General features: G+C 45.3%; 1 long non-coding RNA gene across 1 annotated transcript in view; it reads left to right on the top strand.

Annotated features, from left to right (window-relative positions):
• LOC309854186 overlaps positions 1-21,533 on the top strand; it is a 30,346-nt gene extending 8,813 nt beyond the window's left edge. Inside the window, exons 2-3 of the long non-coding RNA XR_014306127.1 lie at positions 15,653-15,716; positions 21,404-21,533. This is a non-coding gene — a long non-coding RNA (uncharacterized lncRNA). The remainder of the gene's footprint in view (positions 1-15,652; positions 15,717-21,403) is intronic.
• Positions 21,534-21,752: the final 219 nt, after the last annotated feature.

Below are 21,752 nucleotides of genomic sequence, written 5' to 3'. Positions count from 1 at the left end.
GAGAGGGTTGCTAGCTCAACTCTGGTGTTCTTTATCCTTGTTATGCCTAGTAGCAGGTGCTGAGTGTAGTTTTGGAATTCTGCAGACTAATTCCCCCGCAAGTATTGGGAGAGCTGTCAGGAGACATTCTATAAGTCACTCATATTAGTATAGGCTATGGGAGTTACACAAATTGCCGGGAAGGGTGCTATACATCCCAGTCCCAATAGGGCCCCCAATATGTCCACCTGTTCTTGAACCAAATCCACTCTCTGGTTGACTATCGGGATTCCTGCTTGCAGATGTGCACTGATCTGAGACTGTGTTTGAAGGGCAGCCGCCATTCCTTCTGCAAGGGTGTTCACAGCTTCTGCAGTGGGTATAGTTGTAGCAAGTGAGACTGCTGCTGCCGTGGCAGCTGCTGTAGATATAGCCAGTGCTGTCACAACGGCGGCTGTGATACCAAAATCTCTCTTCTTTCTGGATAGCACCACCGGTAACTTGTCCTCTGGAATGGAAACTGGGATAGGAACATGGGTAGGGATACGCATAATCACAGCCAGCTTGAAGGCCGTTACATTCCAGCACTGGGAAAGATGGCAATTCTTAGTGCAATTAATGTATCGTTCAGCTTGCTAGCATTTGTTACGAGGAAAAGGAACGGTGGCAAGACGCATATGGGAGTGGGCTGATAAGTAATATTATTGGGACAAGACACATTAACTGTTGCCTCAAAGGCACTAGAGTCATTTTGTTTATAAGAACAGTTGAGGAATTTGCCACCATTTAACATGGACACTGCTGAGATATCAGTACATGCTCCTAGCAAGTTACAGACCTGCCATGCATCCAAGGGAGAGGAGGGAATATGAGAGAAGAGTTAGTTACTGGTAAAGGATATGGCCATGCTTTAACCACTGCCCACAGCTCTCTGGCTTGAGTCGGCCGCAGGAGGTGTAGCATTCCCAGAGTTATCATCAGCATCTTCAGCATCATGACTGGTGTTTGGAGGCAAGGCTGCACGCACCAGCCACTCTGGGATCCAAATTGGAGCCTCCTTTTCCTGTGGAAAAACACATACAGACCCCCTACTCCATACTAACACTGGATCTGGTCCATTCTACTATCCTGTGAGGATGTCCTTCCAAAGTACTAAAGGCTTAGGGGGAGCAGCAGCAGCACTTGCATGTCTGTCTGCAGCAGATTTACCCGTTTTGTCCAACGTTAAAAAATTCAAAATAAAGAGAATGGTGTTGAGTTTATCTTTAGGGGACCTGAAGGTGTCCCCTATCCCCCCTTTTTGTTTATAAAGCACATTTTTTATTGTAAGATGTGCGCACTCCACAACACTCTCTCCTTGTGGGTTATAGGGTATTCCATGTATCAAGTGAATGTCAAGTTGTTGTAGGAAGGCTTTAAAGGGTTGTGAGGTGTAGGCTGGGCCATTATCTGTCTTTAACTGGCGTGGCTTTCCCCATGCCACGAAAGCCTGTAGGCAATGGGCGATAACATCTCTGGATTTTCCCCCCCATATGCACTGAGGTGAAAATTATTACAGAGGAGGTATCTACAGAGACATGATCATATCTTAACTTTCCAAATTCTGAAACGTGTGACATCCATTTGCCATATATGATTAGGTAACAAACCCTTAGGATTAACCCCCAAGGACGGTGCAGGTAGTAAGGTCACGCAATTTCTGCAGGAGACTACTATGTCCCGTGCCCGCGCTTTTGTTATGTTAAATTGAGGCAAAGAGGAGGGAGGAGTCAAGATGGTGGAGAAGTAGCAGGCTGAGACTACTTCAGCTAGCCGGAGATCAGCTAGATAGCTTATCTAAAGATTGCAAACACCTGAAAATCCATCGGCAGATCGAAGAGAAGATGAACAGCAATACTGGAAACAGAAAAACAACCACTTTCTGAAAGCTAGGACCAGCGGAGAAGTGAACCCAAAGCGACAGGAAGATAGACCCCGGGGGGAGGGGCCGGCTCCCAGCAAGCGGCAGAGCAACGGCGCACAAAATCAGGACTTTTAAAAGTCTGTTCCACTGAGGGACATCGCTCCAGAGGCTAAACCGGGCACACGGGGTCAGCGTGGCCTCAGGTCCCGCAGGGTCACAGAAGGATCGGGGGTGTCTGAGTGTCGCAGAGCTTGCGGGTATTGGAACGGGAAAGCCGGCTACAGAGACAGAGCCGACAGTAAGCTCGCAGCTCGGGGTTACCTTGAACCAGTCGCAGGCTCGGTGAGCTCGGAGCACGGCCGGAGGTCAGGCAGACGGGAGTAACTGGGCGCTGTTCTCTGAGGGCGAACTGAGGAGTGGGGCCCCGGGCTCTCGGCTCCTCCGGGCCGGAGACCTAGAGGCCGCCATTTGTATACCTGTCCTCTGGAACTCCACGGAAAGCGCTCAGAGAACAAAACTCCCTAAAGCAAACCCGAGCGGATTACTCAACCCGGCCCCTGGTAAGGGCGGTGCAATTCCCCCTGGGGCAAAGACACTTGAGAATCACGACACCAGGCCCCTCCCCCAGAAGACCAACAGGAAATCCAGCCAAGACCAAGTTCACCTACCAAGGAGTGCAGTTTCAATACCAAGTAGAGCAGCAGAATTCCAGAGGAGGAGAAAGCAAAGCACGGAACTCATGGCTTTTTCCCTGTGATATTTTTTAGTCTTGCAGTTAATTTAATTTTTTTCTTTTTCATTTTTTGTTTTTTTTCTCGCCTTCTGGTAAATTTTTTTTACTTTTTCCTTTTTCTTTTTTAACGTTTTTTAACTAGTTTATCTAATATATATATTTTTTCTTTTTTATATTTTTCTTATGTTTTCTTTTTTTATTTATTATTTTATTTTATTTCTTCCTTTTTGAACCTCTTTTTATCCCCTTTCTCCCCCCTCACGATTTGGGATCTCTTCTAATTTGGTTAAAGCATATTTTCCTGGGGTTGTTGCCACTCTTTTAGTATTTTACTTGCTCCTTCATATACTCTTATCTGGACAAAATGACAAGACGGAAAAATTCAACACAAAGAAAAGAACAAGAGGCAGTACCAAAGGCTAGGGACCTAATCAATACAGACATTGGTAATATGTCAGATCTAGAGTCAGAATGACAATTCTCAAGGTTCTAGCCGGGCTCAAAAAAGGCATGGAAGATATTAGAGAAACACTCTCAAGAGATATAAAAGCCATTTCTGGAGAAATGAAAGGACTAAAATCTAACCAAGTTGAAATCAAAAAAGCTATTAATGAGGTGCAATCAAAAATGGAGGCTCTCACTGCTAGGATACATGAGGCAGAAGAAAGAATTAGTGATATAGAAGACCAAATGACAGAGAGTAAAGAAGCTGAGCAAAAGAGGGACAAACAGCTACTGGACCATGAGGGGAGAATTCGAGAGATAAGTGACTCCATAAGATGAAACAACATTAGAATAATTGGGATTCCAGAAGAAGAAGAAAGAGAGAGGGGAGCAGAAGGTATACTGGAGAGAATTATTGGGGAGAATTTCCCCAATATGGCAAAGGGAACGAGCATCGAAATTCAGGAGGTTCAGAGAACGCACCTCAAAATCAATAAGAATAGGCCCACACCCCGTCACCTAATAGTAAAATTTACAAGTCTCAGTGACAAAGACAAAATCCTGAAAGCAGCCCGGGAAAAGAAGTCTGTAACATAACAATGGTAAAAATATTAGATTGGCAGCTGAGTTATCCACAGAGACCTGACAGGCCAGAAAGAGCTGGCATATTTTCAGAGCACAAAACGAGAAAACCAGGCAGCCAAGAATACTATATCCAGCTAGGCTATCATTCAAAATAGAAGGAGAGATTAAAAGCTTCCAGGACAAACAAAAACTAAAAAAATTTGCAAACACCAAACCGGCTCTACAGGAAATATTGAAAGGGGTCCTCTAAGCAAAGAGAGAGCCTACAAGTGGTAGATCAGAAAGGAACAGAGACCATATACAGTAACAGTCACCGTACAGGCAATTCAAAATGGCACTAAGTTCATATCTCTCAATAGTTACCCTGAATGTTAATGGGCTAAATGCCCCTGTCAAAAGACACAGGGTATCAGAATGGATAAAAAAAAAAAAACCCGTCTATATGTTGCCTCCAAGAAACTCATTTTAAGCCCGAAGACACCTCCAGATTTAAAGTGAGGGGGTGGAAAAGAAGTTACCATGCTAATGGACATCAGAAGAAAGCAGGAGTGGCAATCCTTATATCAGATCAATTAGATTTTAAGCCAAAGACTATAATAAGAGATGAGGAAGGACACTATATCATACTCAAAGGGTCTGTCCAACAAGAAGATCTAACAATTTTAAATATCTATGCCCCCAACGTGGGAGCAGCCAACTATATAAACCAATTAATAACAAAATCAAAGAAACACATCAACAATAATACAATAATAGTAGGGGACTTTAACACTCCCCTCACTGAAATGGACAGATCATCCAAGCAAAAGATCAGCAAGGAAATAAAGGCCTTAAACAACACACTGGACCAGATGGACATCACAGATATATTCAGAACATTTCATCCCAAAGCAACAGAATACACATTCTTCTCTAGTGCACATGGAACATTCTCCAGAATAGATCACATCCTCCGTCCTAAACCAGGACTCAACCGGTATCAAAAGATTGGGATCATTCCCTGCATATATTCAGACCACAATGCTCTAAAGCTAGAACTCAACCACAAAAGGAAGTTTGAAAAGAACCCAAATACATGGAGACTAAACAGCATCCTTCTAAAGAATGAATGGGTCAACCAAGAAATTAAAGAAGAATTGAAAAAAATCATGGCAACAAATGATAATGAAAATACAACGGTTCAAAATCTGTGGGACACAACAAAGGCAGTCCTGAGAGGAAAATATATAGCGGTACAAGCCTTTCTCAAGCAACAAGAAAGGTCTCAGGTACACAACCTAACCCTACACCTAAAGGAGCTGGAGAAAGAACAAGAAAGAAACCCTAAGCCCAGCAGGAGAAGAGAAATCATAAAGATCAGAGCAGAAATCAATGAAATAGAAACCAAAAAAACAATAGAACAAATCAACGAAACTAGGAGCTGGTTCTTTGAAAGAATTAACAAAATTGATAAACCCCTGCCCCGACTTATCAAAAAGAAAAGAGAAAGGACCCAAATAAATAAAATCATGAATGAAAGAGGAGAGATCACAACTAACACCAAAGAAATACAAACTATTATAAGAACATACTATGAGCAACTCTATGCCAATAAATTTGACAATCTGGAAGAAATGGATGCATTCCTAGAAACATATAAACTACCACAACTGAACCAGGAAGAAATAGAAAGCCTGAACAGACCCATAACCAGTAAGGAGATTGAAACAGTCATTAAAAATCTCCAAACAAACAAAAGCCCAGGGCCAGACGGCTTCCCGGGGGAATTCTACCAAACATTTAAAGAACTAATTCCTATTCTCCTGAAACTGTTCCAAAAAATAGAAATGGAAGGAAAACTTCCAAACTCATTTTATGAGGCCAGCATCACCTTGATCCCAAAACCAGACAAGGATCCCACCAAAAAAGAGAGCTATAGACCAATATCCTTGATGAACACAGATGCAAAAATACTCAACAAAATACTAGCCAATAGGATTCGACAGTACATTAAAAGGATTATTCACCACGATCAAGTGGGATTTATTCCAGGGCTGCAAGGTTGGTTCAACATCCGCAAATCAGTCAATGTGATACAACACATAAATAAAAGAAAGAACAAGAACCATATGATACGCTCAATAGATGCTGAAAAAGCATTTGACAAAGTACAGCATCCCTTCCTGATCAAAACTCTTCAAAGTGTAGGGATAGAGGGCGCATACCTCAATATCATCAAAGCCATCTATGAAAAACCCACCGAAAATATCATTCTCAATGGAGAAAAACTGAAAGCTTTTCCGCTAAGGTCAGGAACACGGCAGGGATATCCATTATCATCACTGCTATTCAACATAGTACTAGAGGTCCTAGCCTCAGGAATCAGACAACAAAAGGAAATTAAAGGCATCCAAATCGGCAAAGAAGAAGTCAAATTATCACTCTTCGCAGATGATATGATACTATATGTGGAAAACCCAAAAGACTCCACTCCAAAACTGCTAGAACTTATACAGGAATTCAGTAAAGTGTCAGGATATAAAACCAATGCACAGAAATCAGTTGCATTTCTCTACACCAACAGCAAGACAGAAGAAAGAGAAATTAAGGAGTCAATCCCATTTACAATTGCACCCAAAACCATAAAATACCTAGGAATAAACCTAAGCAAAGAGGCACAGAATCTATACTCAGAAAACTATAAAGAACTCATGAAAGAAATTGAGGAAGACACAAAGAAATGGAAAAATGTTCCATGCTCCTGGATTGGAAGAATAAATATTGTGAAAATGTCTATGCTACCTAAAGCAATCTACACATTTAATGCAATTCCTAACAAAGTACCATCCATCTTTTTCAAAGAAATGGAACAAATAATTCTAAAATTTACATGGAACCAGAAAAGACCTCGAATAGCCAAAGGGATATTGAAAAAGAAAGCCAACATTGGTGGCATCACAATTCCGGACTTCAAGCTCTATTACAAAGCTGTCATCATCAAGACAGCATGGTACTGGCACAAAAACAGACACATAGATCAATGGAACAGAATAGAGAGCCCAGAAATAGACCCTCAACTCTATGGTCAACTCATCTTCGACAAAGCAGGAAAGAATGTCCAATGGAAAAAAGAATGCCTCTTCAATAAATGGTGCTGGGAAAATTGGACAGCCACATGCAGAAAAATGAAATTGGACCACACACAAAAATAGACTCAAAATGGATGAAGGACCTCAATGTGCGAAAGGAATCCATCAAAATCCTTGAGGAGAACACAGGCAGCGACCTCTTCGACCTCAGCCGCAGCAACATCTTCCTAGGAACAACACCAAAGGCAAGGGAAGCAAGGGCAAAAATGAACTATTGGGATTTCATCAAGATCAAAAGCTTTTGCACAGCAAAGGAAACCGTTAACAAAATCAAAAGACAACTGACAGAATGGGAGAAGATATTTGCAAACGACATATCAGATAAAGGACTAGTGTCCAGAATCTATAAAGAACTTAGCAAACTCAACACCCAAAGAACAAATAATCCAATCAAGAAATGGGCAGAGGACATGAACAGACATTTCTGCAAAGAAGACATCCAGATGGCCAAACAGACACGTGAAAAAGTGCTCCATATCACTCGGCATCAGGGAAATACAAATCAAAACGACAATGAGATATCACCTCACACCAGTCAGAATGGCTAAAATCAACAAGTCAGGAAATGACAGATGCTGGCGAGGATGCGGAGAAAGGGGAACCCTCCTACACTGTTGGTGGGAATGCAAGCTGGTGCAGCCACTCTGGAAAACAGCATGGGGATTTTTCAAAATGTTGAAAATAGAACTGCCCTATGACCTAGCAATTGCACTATTGGGTATTTACCCTAAAGATACAAACGTAGTGATCCAAAAGAGCACGTGCACCCGAATGTTTATAGCAGCAATGTTCACAATAGCCAAACTATGGAAAGAACCTAGATGTCCATCAACAGATGAATGGATCAAGAAGATGTGGTATATATACACAATGGAATACTATGCAGCCATCAAAAGAAATGAAATCTTGCCATTTGCGACAACATGGATGGAACTAGAGCGTATCATGCTTAGTGAAATAAGTCAAGCAGAGAAAGACAACTATCATATGATCTCCTTGATATGAGGAAGTGGTGATGCAACATGAGGGCTTAAGTGGGTAGAAGAAGAATAAATGAAACAAGATGGGATTGGGAGGGAGACAAACCATAAGTGACTCTTAATCTCACAAAACAAACTGAGGGTTGCTGGGGGGAGGGGGTCCGGGAGAAGGGGGTGGGATTATGGACATTGGGGAGGGTATGTGCTTTGGTGAGTGCTGTGAAGTGTGTAAACCTGGTGATTCACAGACCTGTACCCCTGGGGATAAAAATATATGTTTATAAAAAATAAAAAATTTTAAAAAAACTTGAGGCAGAGTTAAAGCATTCACATGGAACCGCTTATGATAATGTCTCACCTGTTGCACTGGGTCCTCAATGGCAAAGACAAATTCTCCTCTGGTTAAGGCATATGCTAACCGATTACTTTTTGTCAGGGGGCCTGGTAAGGTTGTATGAGCTCATATGTGGCCAATATAAAATGGAGCCTTCCTGTCCCAAACTAATGTTTGGATTTCTTGTAATGCCTCAGAGATAGTAGACCTGGCATTAATAGAACCCACATTTTCAATGATAGAGACAGCTTGCACCACATATCTACTATCTGATAAAAGGTTGAAGGGTTCTTGATGAAACATTTGAAATGCTTTTATCACTGTGAGCAGCTCGGTTTCTTGGGGAGAGGAGCTTTGAAATAGGAAGGTCCAACTCTCTTCTTTGGTAACTATAGCTCCTACTCCTTGCTTAGATCCATCAGTGAATATAAGCCTTACATTACTGAGGGGTAAATGGTGAGTGATCCTAGGGTATGTGATTGGATTGGATAAACTGAACTGTAGCCATGGATGTGATGGGTAGTGGTTATCAAATTGAGTGCACGTTATAGTTATCAAAATGGCCCAGTCATCATCACAGGCTGCTAGGCACTTTATTTGTTCCTGCGTATATGGTGATATTATAGTATCTGGTTGTTTACCAAATGCTGCTATACTAAGTTTAATCCCTTTAAGTATAATTTGTGCAATGGCACTTGGGTACCAGGGCAAGACCTTCCCTGGAGAGTGGGTCAAACTAACCCATGATATGGGGCCAGATTGCCAAAAAACTGCAGTGGGGGCTCGTTTTTCGGCAAGGACACAAAATAGCAAAGGTTTGGAGTAGTCATTTCTGTCTATCTGAGCAGCTTCTAGCCTTTTCTGGATCAGATTGATGGCTGCTTTTGCCCCCTCAGTCAACTGATGAGGAGAGGTGAGGTTAGGGTCTCCTTTAAGTGTCTCAAATAAGGGTGACAATTGATATCTCTTAACAATTTTTGAAAATCATTTAACGTATTTAGGTGATCCATCCGCAGGGTTATCTTTAAAGGTCTGACTTTAGTATTCTCTAACCTAGTTCCCAAATATTCTTTAATGGGCGTCATTTGGACCTCTTCTGGTGCTATGTGTAATCCGAATTTCTCAAAATGTTTGTAAAGAAAGGAAAGGGCCTTCTCAATATATTGTTCTTTTTTATGGCACAGCAAAAGATCATCCATATAATGATACCCAATGAGCGGGGGAAATTGTGTTCTAACCTCCTTCAGGGCTTGTTCCACATATAATGGGCACATTGTAGGGCTGTTGGCCATGCCCTGAGGCAATACCACCCACTCATACTGTTGATCCAGACAAGAATGATTAATGGTAGGTACTGTGAAAGCGAAACATTGGGTGTCCTCGGGGTGCAATGGGATGGAAAAGAAACAGTCTTTAATATCGATTACCACAGAGGGCCAACCAGAGGGCAGGGCTGAGACTAAAGGCAGCCCCCAGCTGTACTGCTCCCATGGCCACCATCTTTTCATTAACAGCTCGTAAGGCATGTAACAATCGCCATTTCCCCAACTTCTTCTTATTCACAAAAATAGGCGTATTCCATGGTGATGTGGAGGGCCGAATATGACCAGCGGCAAGTTGCTCTTTTACTAACGTGTGGGCAGCTTCACATTTTTCTTAGGCAGGGGCCACTGAGGAACCCACATGGGTTTACTGTTTTTCCATTGAATTTTTAGAGGTTCAGTGGCCCCTAAGAAAAACCCAGCCCTGGCCCACCTATTCTTTGAGAGAAGTAATTAGTCAAGGGAATAGGTTCAGGGGTGCCCTGCAGCTGTTTTCCTAGGCCTCCCGTTCCAGGATAACCAGACTTAGTCATTAAGGCTTCAGCTTCCTCACTAGAGAATAATTCTGGAGTCAACTTCAGGTTCATTTGGGCCAAGACATCCCGTCCCCACAATGAAATGGGAATCTTAAGGACATATGGCTGCACAAGTACATGGTGGCCTTTATCATCCTTCCATGGCAGTGTAGCTGCACTGCACATGGGGCTATGAGCAATCCCTAATCCTCGAAGTGTTTGATCAGCCTTTTGCACAGGCCAATGCTTAGACCAATCAGCTTCATTGGTGATATTGCGATCTGCTCCAGTGTTCAATAAGCCCATGAATTTCTTGTCTCTTATCCAAAAAGAGTAAAGGGGTCTATTTTCCATGCCTAGCGTGATGCATGCTAGAGGAGCTCCAGATGAACCGAACCCCTTTTGTCCCCACGTAACCTCATGGCTTCCAAAAAGCTTGTGACAACTAGGCAATACCAGGATTTGAGCTATCTTATCACCTGGACTAATAGCTGTAATTCTACGTGGGGAGGATACCAGGATTTTCACCGTTCCTTAATAATCAGCATCTATAACTCCGGGGTGAACAATGAGTCCTGATAATGCCATGGAGCTCCATCCTAGCAAGAGGCCCACGGTGTCCTCAGGTAATGGACCCTTAAAATCTGATTCGACTACCTGGGTCCCCATCTCTGGAGTCAGTATGAGTCTGGTGGTGGCACGGATGTCCGATCCTGCACTCCCTGTTGTGGCTCGCCTTGGATCGTCGGCGGATAATGCGAGCGAGCCACCTGTTGGAGCACCCCATACATTTGAGGGCCCTGGGGTGTGGGGCCCCCCTTCCCATTTTTTGACCCTCTTGGAGGCAGAGAGTTTCCTTTTATATCCCTTATTGAGCGACATTCATATGCCCAGTGGGCATCCTTCCCACATCTTGGGCAGATACCTGGTTTTTTAGGCTCTTGATAGGACAACTTTCTCTCGGGGCACTCACGCTTAAGGTGTCCTGGCTCCTTGCAGTAATAGAAAACTCCAGGAGTACCCCTATGTTTATATTGTTGAGCTCCCTGTAATCCTTGTAAACCTTGAGTGATAGCTGCAGCCATAACCTGCCCTTGAATAACACTGTCGTTGATATCCCTGCAAACTTTAATATATGTACTCAAGTCTTTGCTTTTCCAAGGTCTGATGGCTTCTTTATACCATTTATTAGCTTGCTCATAAGCCAGCCATTTTATCAATGGCATGGCTGCCTCTACCTCCCCAAATATTCGACCAGCTGTTTACATCAGCCTCGCTACCAAATCAGCATATGCTTCATTTGGTCCTTGTATTACCTTAGACAGCTGACCCTGTAAATCCCCACTGCCTTGAATTGTCTTCCATGCTTTAGTGGCCGCGCAGCTATTTACAGATACACCGCAGGGTTGTATTGTATTTGGGCCTGCTTTCCCATGTATGGTCCTATTCCCATTAACATTTCTAGGTCCCACTGAGGATTTCCAGCCGCTGCATTACGGCGGGCAGTGTCCTCTGAGTATTCTTGCCAGGCTGTTTTCCATACTAGATATTGCCCTCCCGACAAGGTTGCGCGGGCTAGGTTACCCCAGTTTCAAGGACTAAGTTCATTCCTGCTATGGTCTCCAACAAAGATACCGTAAAGGCTACCTGAGGGCCATACTGCATGACTGCTTCCTTTAACTGCTTAACTAGTTTAAAATCAAGAGGCTGATGATACCGCTGGTTGTTTTGGTCCTCTAAAACTGGAAAGGCAGAGGCCAGGTCATGATCTCTCCAGCTCAAAACCCTGCCACTACCACGTGTGGTGCAGCAGCTACAAACTCCTTGGCACGCCATAGGATTATACGGCGGAAGGACACTAGGTGTCGCTGGAGTCGACAGTTTCAACTGTTCAAAGTTGGAATGCATTTTACGGTCTAACTCCTCCCCTGACATTTCTTCTTCCTCTTCACTAGAACTACCCCCCTCTGAGGCATGAGAAGACCGCTCCTCTTTCACTTCCTCCAATGCCAATGCTCCCTCTTGTAGAGCTGATTCACATTTGGGTATAGGCCCCACCAGGCATCCCGGACTAAGGTCCATATTGCCAGGGACCCGGGTGGCAAAGGCGTTTTATTGTCCTGTTTCTTCAAATCCTCCCCTAAGTGGTCCTATTGAGGTATGCTTAGCAAGCCTTCATCTAGGAACCATGGAGCCGCCTTTTCCACTGTATTCAAAAAGGCCCGAGCAGTTTTTGCTTTTAGTGAAGTTCCATTGGCTTTCAGCAGGTCTTTTAAAGACTCTTCCAACCGCACTTTAGATACTTCAGATCCCATTACGAACACACAGACAACAGACGTGGACGTTAAAGACAGTAACTAACACATTAACTTTTTACACGCATATACTTCAGTCGACCTTTACTTCCCGCTTTACCACAGAATTCCCACTTTTGAACGTGGCCTTTACTCCATGCTTTACCGTGGAATTCCCACTTTTGAACGTGGCTAATGTCCCCGCTTACCTGCGGACCTTTACTCCCCGCTTTCCTGCGGATTACCTTGCAAGATTCCTTTATTTAGTTCCCGGGTGCCGGCGCCATTTATCGCCCTCGACCCCCAAGGACGACAAGAAGCCCCAGTTCAGATGTATCTTCTCTCTCTTTATTTCCGCAAGTCTACACACTTATATACGCTTACCTGACCAATCAGCGAGCAGGGTACAGGAGGGAGCGAATCAGGCTGCACACCTAAACGAACAACTTTGCTAGCAACCAATGCTGTTTACCTCCTCTTTGGGCATTCCGCTTTAGTCTCATGAGGCAATCCTAACCTGGCAACTAGCCAGGCGCCATCTTTTAATGGCGGAGGCCGCCCTGGTCGGGGTCTGCCTCCAACGCCTCAATGACGTGTGCTGCAGTCCTTTGGCTCTCACTTTCTCTTTGGCACTTTCAGGAGGGCCTTTTTGTGGGTGGCCTCTTCGCCCCCATGGTTACCTCCTTCCTTTTTAGGTAAGGATGATTTTGTTTTCGTTTTGGGGTTTTTTGGTTGTTTTAAAGGTTTATTTATCCTTTTAAGGATATTTGTTTATTTGAGAGTCTCCATCGGGGGCATGGGGAGGGTAGAGGGAGAGAGTAAGAATGTCAAGTACACTCTGCACTGAGCCAGGAGCCAGACTGAAGGCTCCATCCCAGGACCCTGAGATCATGAAGTGAGCCAGAGTCGGGAGTGGGATGCTTAACCCTCTGAGCCCTGAAAATGGGCTGAGAATATGTAGTAGAACACATATGACTGTACTGTTTGTCACTTGACTCATTCAGAAAATTACATAATTCCTCAAAATCACATGCCATGCCATCATTAAAATCAGTAGTCCCAGGCAGGAGAGAGATTGTGAATGACTGCCCCCACACAGGGCACTGGTGTCTGGACAGAGTCTGATGGAGCACGTGTAATTAAGCCTTTGGTCTCTGTGTTGTCACATGTGGATTTAGCTTTCCAGGGTATGCATTGCTGTCTTTATTTTGTCAGCACAGTTCTCTCCTGCCTCAGGAGCCTGGGAAGGGGCTTCGGCCTGGGGTATGGGCAAGAGGCCAGGACTTTAGGAGAGGCTGCTCCAAAGCTCCTGGTGGCAGAAGAGCAGAAGGGAGCAGGGGAACTGGGGCCAAAAGAAAGAGGCCCGCTGGCTCCCAGGGCACTCCAAGCCTGGAGGCATAGCAAGCAGCACTGGCAGTTGCAAGCCTCAGTGTGGGGAACTGCCTCCCTGGGAACGGCTTCTGGACTGGGTCCCCACTACAGCCCCTTAAGGCAGACTTGCAGGGCCTGGAGCCCATCGCCACTTGCCGGAATCACACGCTCCACCTCGCTGGGCCACTAGGTCACCAAGAAGCCCGCACGCCCCCAAGGAGCACACACTCCCTGACATGCACTCAGTGGAGGCAGCGCAGGTGGGAGCTGGTCTCAGGAGACTGGCAGCTGTGGAGGCTCAAGGGACGGCAGCAGAGGCGGTAGCGGCGGTGAAGGGTGCTCAAGGCCCAGTGGCCTAGGTAGGGCTGAGGTCCTGGGCTGTGAAGGGAGAGGGGCGGACCACGAGGACTCCACCTATGGCGTTACTCCTCCAAGCAGCGCTGGTTTCGGCTTTTGGAGGGTGGGCGGGGGTACAGCCCATCCTTGACCATGGGCCACAAGAAGAGCCCGACTAGGTACCTGCATGGAGCGGAGGGGGTGGAATGGGAGGAAGGGCTGGGGGCAGGCAGGGACTGGAACAGGCTGGATGCTGGGGCCACCCGGGGTGGGGGGAGGCAGGCATTGCTAAGATGGAGTTCCCGGGGCTGGAGGATATCCTGGTGCTGGGGATGTATCTCTCCCACTAGGGATCAGGATTGGGGCTCTTCCCACTGCTGCAGCCCTGGGGGCTCCTTCTCAGGGGCCCTCCGTGACTGGGTGGCTCAGTCAGTTAAGCATCTGCCTTTAACTGGCATCCTGATCTCAGGGTCCTGAGACTGAGTCCTGCTCAGAGAGGAGGCTGCCTCTCCCTCTCCCTCTGTGTCTGCCCACGACTTGTGCTCACTGTCTCTCAAATAATAAAATCTTTTGAAGAAAGTAAATATAAAAGTTTATTTAGCATAATGTTGAGAAAAACAAGTTCAATCTTTAAGAAAAAATGATGATAGTGATAGCTATAAGTATCAGTTTAAACTAGATTTGTATGACGAATCTCGATGAATCTTTGCATCCATGCCCTGAGGAATGAAGCCATGCTGTCCCCACTTCACAGAGAAGGACACAGAGGTTTGGAGAGGTGAAGTAATTATCCAGGCAAAGAGTAGAAATTGGAAGAATGGAAACTGGTCCTGTTCTCTTCCAGAAGCTCAACTGGCAACTTGTTTTTTCCATTTCCTTAATAAACATATACTTTTTAGACTACGAACCAGTGCTACATTCTGTCCCTCCAGGATTCTCCCCAGGCCCCATCAGAGAGGGCTCTGGGGCTAGATTCTCCGTCCCCTTTCCAGGGGCCCCGGGTGACTCCTTCTGTCTGTTCAGAAACAAGGACACAGAGCTCTGGGGTGAGACCCTTCCTTGGCCACGGGTGTCCACATCTGCTTGGCTTTCCCATGGCCTGCTGGAAGGTGAAGTCAGGGTCAGAGGTTGAGAGGTGGCTGGGGAAGGAGGAGGAGACCAAGGGCATCCCAGCCTGGTGATTCCCCTTACCTGTCAGACCATTCTTCCCAGGTCCATCCAGCATCCCATTGATCTGCTGCTACTTCTGCTGCTGGTGCTGCTGGTGCTGCTGGTGCTTCCAGATCCCTGCCAGCACCAGCAGGAGTGTAGGAGGGATCTGCCCTGTGGGGACCCAGGAATCTTGTAAGATGCCTCCAGCCCTTTCCACGGGTGCCCAATCCCCCATTCCTTTCAGGGTACCCCGAAGCTCAGTTGCCCAGTCCTGTATAATCCCTCACTTGATCACCTTTCCCATGGTCCAGAAATCTCTCAGTCTTGCCAGGGGCCCAGAGCTCTCCCCACAGTTCATGGGGTCCTCCTGCCATCTGGTGCCAGAATGCTGATGTGGGCAAAGGGCAGGGCATAGCACAGGCCTGAAACAGGAGGGACCTGTGGTTGTCACCTGGGCTGCCATTAACAGGGGTGAGACATGAGGCACTGGATCTCCAAAGACACTGAGCCCATGGAGGTGATGACGTCAATGTCTGCGTGTTCTCAACATGTGACTTCTTCTTGTCCTCCACACAGTTATGGACATGGGCATGGACACTCCCGGTTCGGTGAAGGAAATGAGCACCAGGCCAAACAGCAGGTAAGCAGGACAGCTGGATCTCAGACTCTAGGCTCCTGGCTTGTCTCCCGGGGACACAAAGGGTTTCATAGATGGGAGACTGACACTGGCTTTGGGGACACCTCCTCAACTCCATGACTGATCTCACCTATTTGAGGCCCCCAAACTCTGTTCCCTGCTTCTTTCCCTGCTCCCGATTCCAGTTCTAATCAAGGTGACTCTGGCCATCTTCCATGGAAGTCCCTGGCCCCCCTTACAGGTTGGGCCTCTCTCCTGTTCCCTTTTGGGCTAGTCTGACTCCACCCCTTCCATAGCTCTCCTTCTACAACCAGAGAAGCCCAACTCTGGGGCTCTTGAGGTGGACAGTGGTATCTAAGCAGAATTGAATACTTTGTTTTGTTATCCTTGTTTTGTTGTTGGCTTGTTTTTTATGCTTTCTGTATGTGTATGTTTAAGATGTTGTTGTAACTGAGGGTGGCAGGAATGGAAGTGGGTGCGAAGGATGGGGTGGCTGGGGAATGGGCATTGGAGAGGGTATGTGCTTTGGTGAGTGCTTGAACTGCGTGCGACTGATGAATCACAGACTACCCCTGAAACAAAAACTACATTATACGTTAATTAGAAAAAACAACCTGTTGTTCTATTTAAGCAGTACTAGAGTGGCTCCTGTTTACAAGAAATTTACACAATAATAAAGTGGTGGTTTGTAGAGCACTGACAATCAGCTGTCTTGGGCCAGAAGGAGTTGAGGAAACATTTGAGAGTCCCAGGGAGACACAGTTTAGGAAGTTCATCTCAGGACAGGCCCCAGGAGAGAGGATAACAAGGGGTTTGTCTAGTCTCCTGGGTCCCTGGCCCTGCCCACCTGCTTGGCTCTCCCCACCCAGCACAGATGGAGTTGCCAGCTCTCTGGGTGTTGTCCTGGATCCGCCAGGGTAGAATCTGGTGAAAGTCTTCTCTTAAAATGCTCTCATTCCTGGAGGTCCCAGAAGATGACATGAGAGTCTGATTGGACTGTTTCCCTGTAAAGTTTCCTCATGGAAAGCCGAAGCTAGTGCGTAGGAGGGTCACAAAGAGAAGTGACAGATCTACTCTGTCGGAGGTGTTCCAATGTCTCAGCCAATTGGGGATGATTTTGAGACCATGAAGTCTTCTCAGACTAATACCGGAGGATATTCCAGCCCAGAAGACATTTGATTTTATTGTATCATCCTCGTATCATTCAGTTCCAGTGTTGCTCTTTTCCTTTTCTATTTCTTTTTTATTTAAGATTTTATTTACTTATTTGACACAGAGAGAGAGAGAGATCACAAGTTGGCAGAGAGGCAGGCAGAGAGTGAGGGGCAAGCAGGCTCCCTGCTGAGCACAGAGCCCGATGTGGGGCTTGATCATAGGACCTGATCATGACCTGAGCCACCAGGAGCCCCTCTTTTTTCTATTTCTTTACTCCTGTTCCCATGATAGAGGTACTTCTCCATTTCTAAACATATGGGAATTTCTAGTTCACTTTTTATCAGTGATTTCTAGCACATTATATTACCACAAGATGCTCTGTAGTTGCCTGAATTAATGCATCTGAGACAAAATTGAAATTTCCCTTATGGTTAAAGTAAATTGGGCGCATTTTTGTAATGGTCTCCTATGTGCCTAAAATCAGTGGATGTGGATGTGGACAGATGTATGGAGACAGCTATGGGATTCAGATGGTTTGCCATAAAGATTTACATCTTGTGAATGTTCTGTCTGCGTTGAGTTGCTGAGAGAGGGCTCGAACCTCCTACTCTGGTTGTGTACTTGCTTGTTGTTGCAGTTTGGTTCTCCTTTGCTTTCTACATTGTTCAGCCAGTGGCTCTCAGACGGGAGTTTGGAAGGGAAGGAGAGAGCGCCCAGAAGAGGGAACAGGGACCTGGGTTGGAGGAAGTAAACAAGAAGGATGGCTAAAGATCCAGAGAGGATCTGTCGTTGGGATGGCACGTGTTGGGGTATCAGGTGGGAAGGGGCTTTGTACCAATGAGGTCACCTGTGGCATCCATGTTGAGCTACTAGGGGCAAAGGCAGGGGATTGGCGGAGAGATTAGAATGTTTCTCGGTTGCTAAGGAAACGTTCAATCCCAGGAAGGCTTGGTGGAGGATGGATTCTCCACACCAACTGCTCCTGAGAGTTCACTTTACCTGCTAATGTGTCCTGCTGACCTTGTCCTTTACTAACCTGCTGACCTCCTGACCTTTCTGAACCGTGCTACTTCCCCTTGAGTACTTAATCTGACCCTGATACCGCCTGACACTGACCCTGACCCCTTCTCCTGACCAACACCTTCCCCATCCTACCCTCTTATTTCTTCCCTATTCCCCTCCCTAATTACCACCCTGCCCCTCCCCACCCCTTCCGAACACCCCCACCCCACTCTCCCCTGCCCCCCAACCATCTCCACTTCCTCCCTGGGCCCACAGTGCCCCTTAAAAGGACCAGGACATGATGGTGCAAAGGCTACTCTTCTGGCTTGTCTTGCTCCAGTGTCCCAGTTCCCCAAACACAAATGTGAGTAAATGTGACACTTCACTCGTGTCTTCCTTCTCCTCCTCCTCCTCCTCCTCCTCCTCCTCCTCCTTCTTCTTCTTCTTCTTCTGCTTTTTCTTTTTCTTCATCTTCTGATATGATTTACTTGAGGAATAGAGAAAAGGGGCTCATGTGTAGGGGGCAGAGAGGGTGGGAAAGAGAAAATCCCAAACCAGCTGTGCAGGGAGCACAGAGCCCAAAGTGGGCCTCAACCTCAGGACCATGAGATCATGACTTGATCCAAACCAAGACTTGGTCATTTATCTGACTGAGCTACTTGGGTGCCCATAAGCTGCTAGTGGTGTCTTCCTTCCGACTGGGTTCTTTAATCACAGCTTTTTCATGGGGTTCTTGATGGTAACTTCAGAAGAACGAGAGTTCTTCCTGATGACTGGGCACCACAGGGCAGGTTTCAGGGTCAGCCTGAAGGGGTTGAGGCCACAGCCATTTCCCTCATGTTTTGGGTCCTGTCTGGGCTGCTTGGTCCAAGAAGCACAGCTTTGGTAGGATGGAAACCTGAAGGCACCAGGTTTCTAGTGTCAGGAGGAAGGATTTGTGAAGATAGGAAGAGCCATTGAGCTCTTTGTCCTAAATAGGGGGCTTGTGTGATATGTACATTATATCTCTTTAAAATTGTCTTCAAAAATGTCAGGAACTCTAATTTAGTAGGAGCTAGGGGTGTTAGATTGTCCCCTGGAATCCTGGTGAAGATCCTACTGCAAGCCTGGTAAATTCAGGGTCCAGCTTCTGTTTAGTTTGTTTTTGTGTCAGCGCATTGTTTATATTTGTCAAGTTTGACAGCCCTGGGTATCTTAAGCATTGGTGTTGGGACTAGAGTGTTAAGAAGTGAAATGTCCTTTTTGCTCTGCTTCTTGGTTGGTTGACTTTTAGCAACTTCTGAATCAGCCCTTTCCTTCTGGTCTTGGAGGCTGTCCCCAGGGACCGTGTGTCCCACCAGGTGCATGGAGACCTGAGAATCCCAGAAGACACTAATAGACCGCAACCTGCTGGGATATATGTCACAGGAAAATCACTAGGAGTGATGTGATCAGGAAGTGAATGAGTTGTTGTCCTTTCTTTGACCAAGTACGTGCAGTGTGTTGATTTTCCCAAAATAAGAAAGTCCTGGATGTCCTTAGGATTGTCCAAATATAAAGAAATACGTGGTTCCCAGCATTAATATTTTACTCTGTCATGAAAAAGTAAACCCTGTACCCCCAGGAGAAAGAGAGAGAGTCAGCCAACAGTTAGGGAACACCCCTGGAAATAAGTAGACTACTTTAGATCCGCTTGCACCAGATTAGGAAAGAGGGATCCGGAAGTGTCAGTAGCCAAGAAGGATGCTTGTATTGAGGCAGACCCATCGCACATGAAGACCTCTAGTCAAAGTAGACCCCATTCTGTTTCATTTGAGTCTTCAGAAGAGGGAATTTCTTGGTCGTCTGGATTGGAATCATTCCCCTCTACCTGGGCTGCATCTCATGGATCAGTTCACCTTTCTCACCCTTCCTCATCTCTGAACTCTTGCCTAAATGAACTGGTGTTGCATTTTCCACCTCCACCTGCTCATGGCCCTGTCGGAGAACCTAGAGTTTTTGGCCCCACTGGCTGTCCTCTAGTTAAGACTCAGCTACTGGTATCAGCATCCAGACAGCTGCCAGATGTACTGTGTGCCCACAGCTGGGCGTGTTTTACATTCCTGACAAGACAGCCTCTGTCTTTTGTGCATTTGATCCCCATGACCAACCATTGTGCTGACAGCTACTGCTCTCTTCCAGACAGTGGCTATTAAAGGCAGTGTACGTTTCCCACCAGCACACATTTTCCTGACCTCAGCTGTGAGGGCTGAAGAGGAAAATGTTTTAGATTTCAGGAGCTCCTTTCTAGAGAGGTTTGTTTGCACAAAATTCAAGCTTGGTGTGAATTAGTATGAATTGCATTGTTAGTGTCTTTTCTCCAGAAATACTTCTAAATGTAGTTTTTGTAAAATGATGTGTTCCTAGCCTTGGTGTTCGTATCCAGGAATTTTGTATTCTTAGAATTCACAGGCACCTGGGTGGTTCAGGCAGTTAAGTGTCTGCCTTAGGCTTGGGTCATGATCCCAGAGTGCTGGGATTGAGCCCTGGTTGGGCTCCCTGCTCAGCTGGCACTCAGCTACTCAGTCTCCCTCTGCCCTTCCCCCTCTCTCTTTCAAATAAATAAATACATTCGTTAATATTTTCCCTCTTTAGAAAGTTAAATTTTAAGTTGCTCTTGTATGATTTATTTACAGTACCAAGAAATAGGAACATGAATTGCTTCCATTGGCTTTTTGGAGATACTAACCCTCACAGATATGCTTAGAACATACATGATCACCTGATTATGTACTTCAGAAATCTGACATCTGGGTTTGTGATTCAGAATCAGAGTGAGCACTGAAAGAAAACATCAATGTTTTCAGAAACTAATCAGTAACTCTGATTTATTTTTATTGGGCAATAATCACATGTCATATTAATGAGCAGCCTCCTGTCTCTCTCACTTATGTCCTGATCTATAAACATGTGTCCATATAATGTGCTCATTTGTACCTCTAGTACAAATTCTATTCATGCTTTCTCTCATTCGTCCATAAATTTTGGGTGTAGTTTAGGAAATGGTCCAAAGGAGTTTTTCCAGGTCCTTCATGGATGTACAATAGAAGTCACTGACTCCTTACCTATTCTAAGTTTACATTGACTTACCTTGTTTATTTTATGTTGGCTTATAAATTCTCAAGTTCTGTTAGCTATAGAAAAAACAGTTGCAATGTGCTTGTAGATAAAATAAAATTTCAAGATTTGTCTATTAGATTTTGCCTGCAGCTTTAGTGTGTCATAATGTATATATGATCATAACATCTTTTCAAAGAATACTTTTTGCTGATATTAGACACAGGGAAGCAACAAGGAAGCCATCATCATGGTAAGTTGGGAAACACACTCATCACTGCCAAAAGTTTGCCCCAGCTCCTTGGAAATGCCTCTGTGCTCCTTCTCCTCCAGGAGGAGCTAGTTGAGAGGTATGCTTACCTCCTGGAGGCTGATTGAGGGTTTGTAAAGTTGATCTTTTGTGACAGATACACAGTAAAAGTCTTTGAGATTCCTCATTGTCTCAAATGGTATTTCAGCTTGTCCTTTCCTTGCCTGATCATTTCTGTCTTGGCCCTCATGGGATTGAAGTTCTGTGGAAGCTTCTCATTTTAACTGCCTTCTTGGGAACTTGTGCCTTTCTCATTTACCTCTGGAGAACCATCCTCGCTGTAAGTATATTAATGTACCTTCTGTACTTTCATTCATAAATAAGCAAAAAATGTTATAGTCCCTGGACATTTTTATGTCCATTCAGTACTACAAATTTCCCTCTAATATGTCAATTTTGATTATCACCTAGATTGATGTAGTTTTAAATTTCTATTGAAGTGCCTTCTTGATCCATATGTTCTTTTTTTTAAGTTCAAGCATAATTGGCAAACAGTG

Source organism: Mustela nivalis, assembly GCF_964662115.1.
Source record: "Mustela nivalis genome assembly, chromosome: 19".
In the NCBI taxonomy this organism is placed as follows: domain Eukaryota; kingdom Metazoa; phylum Chordata; class Mammalia; order Carnivora; family Mustelidae; genus Mustela; species Mustela nivalis.
The sequence above is the reverse complement of the archived record's forward strand: the minus strand, read 5'-3'. Positions and strand labels throughout refer to the sequence as shown.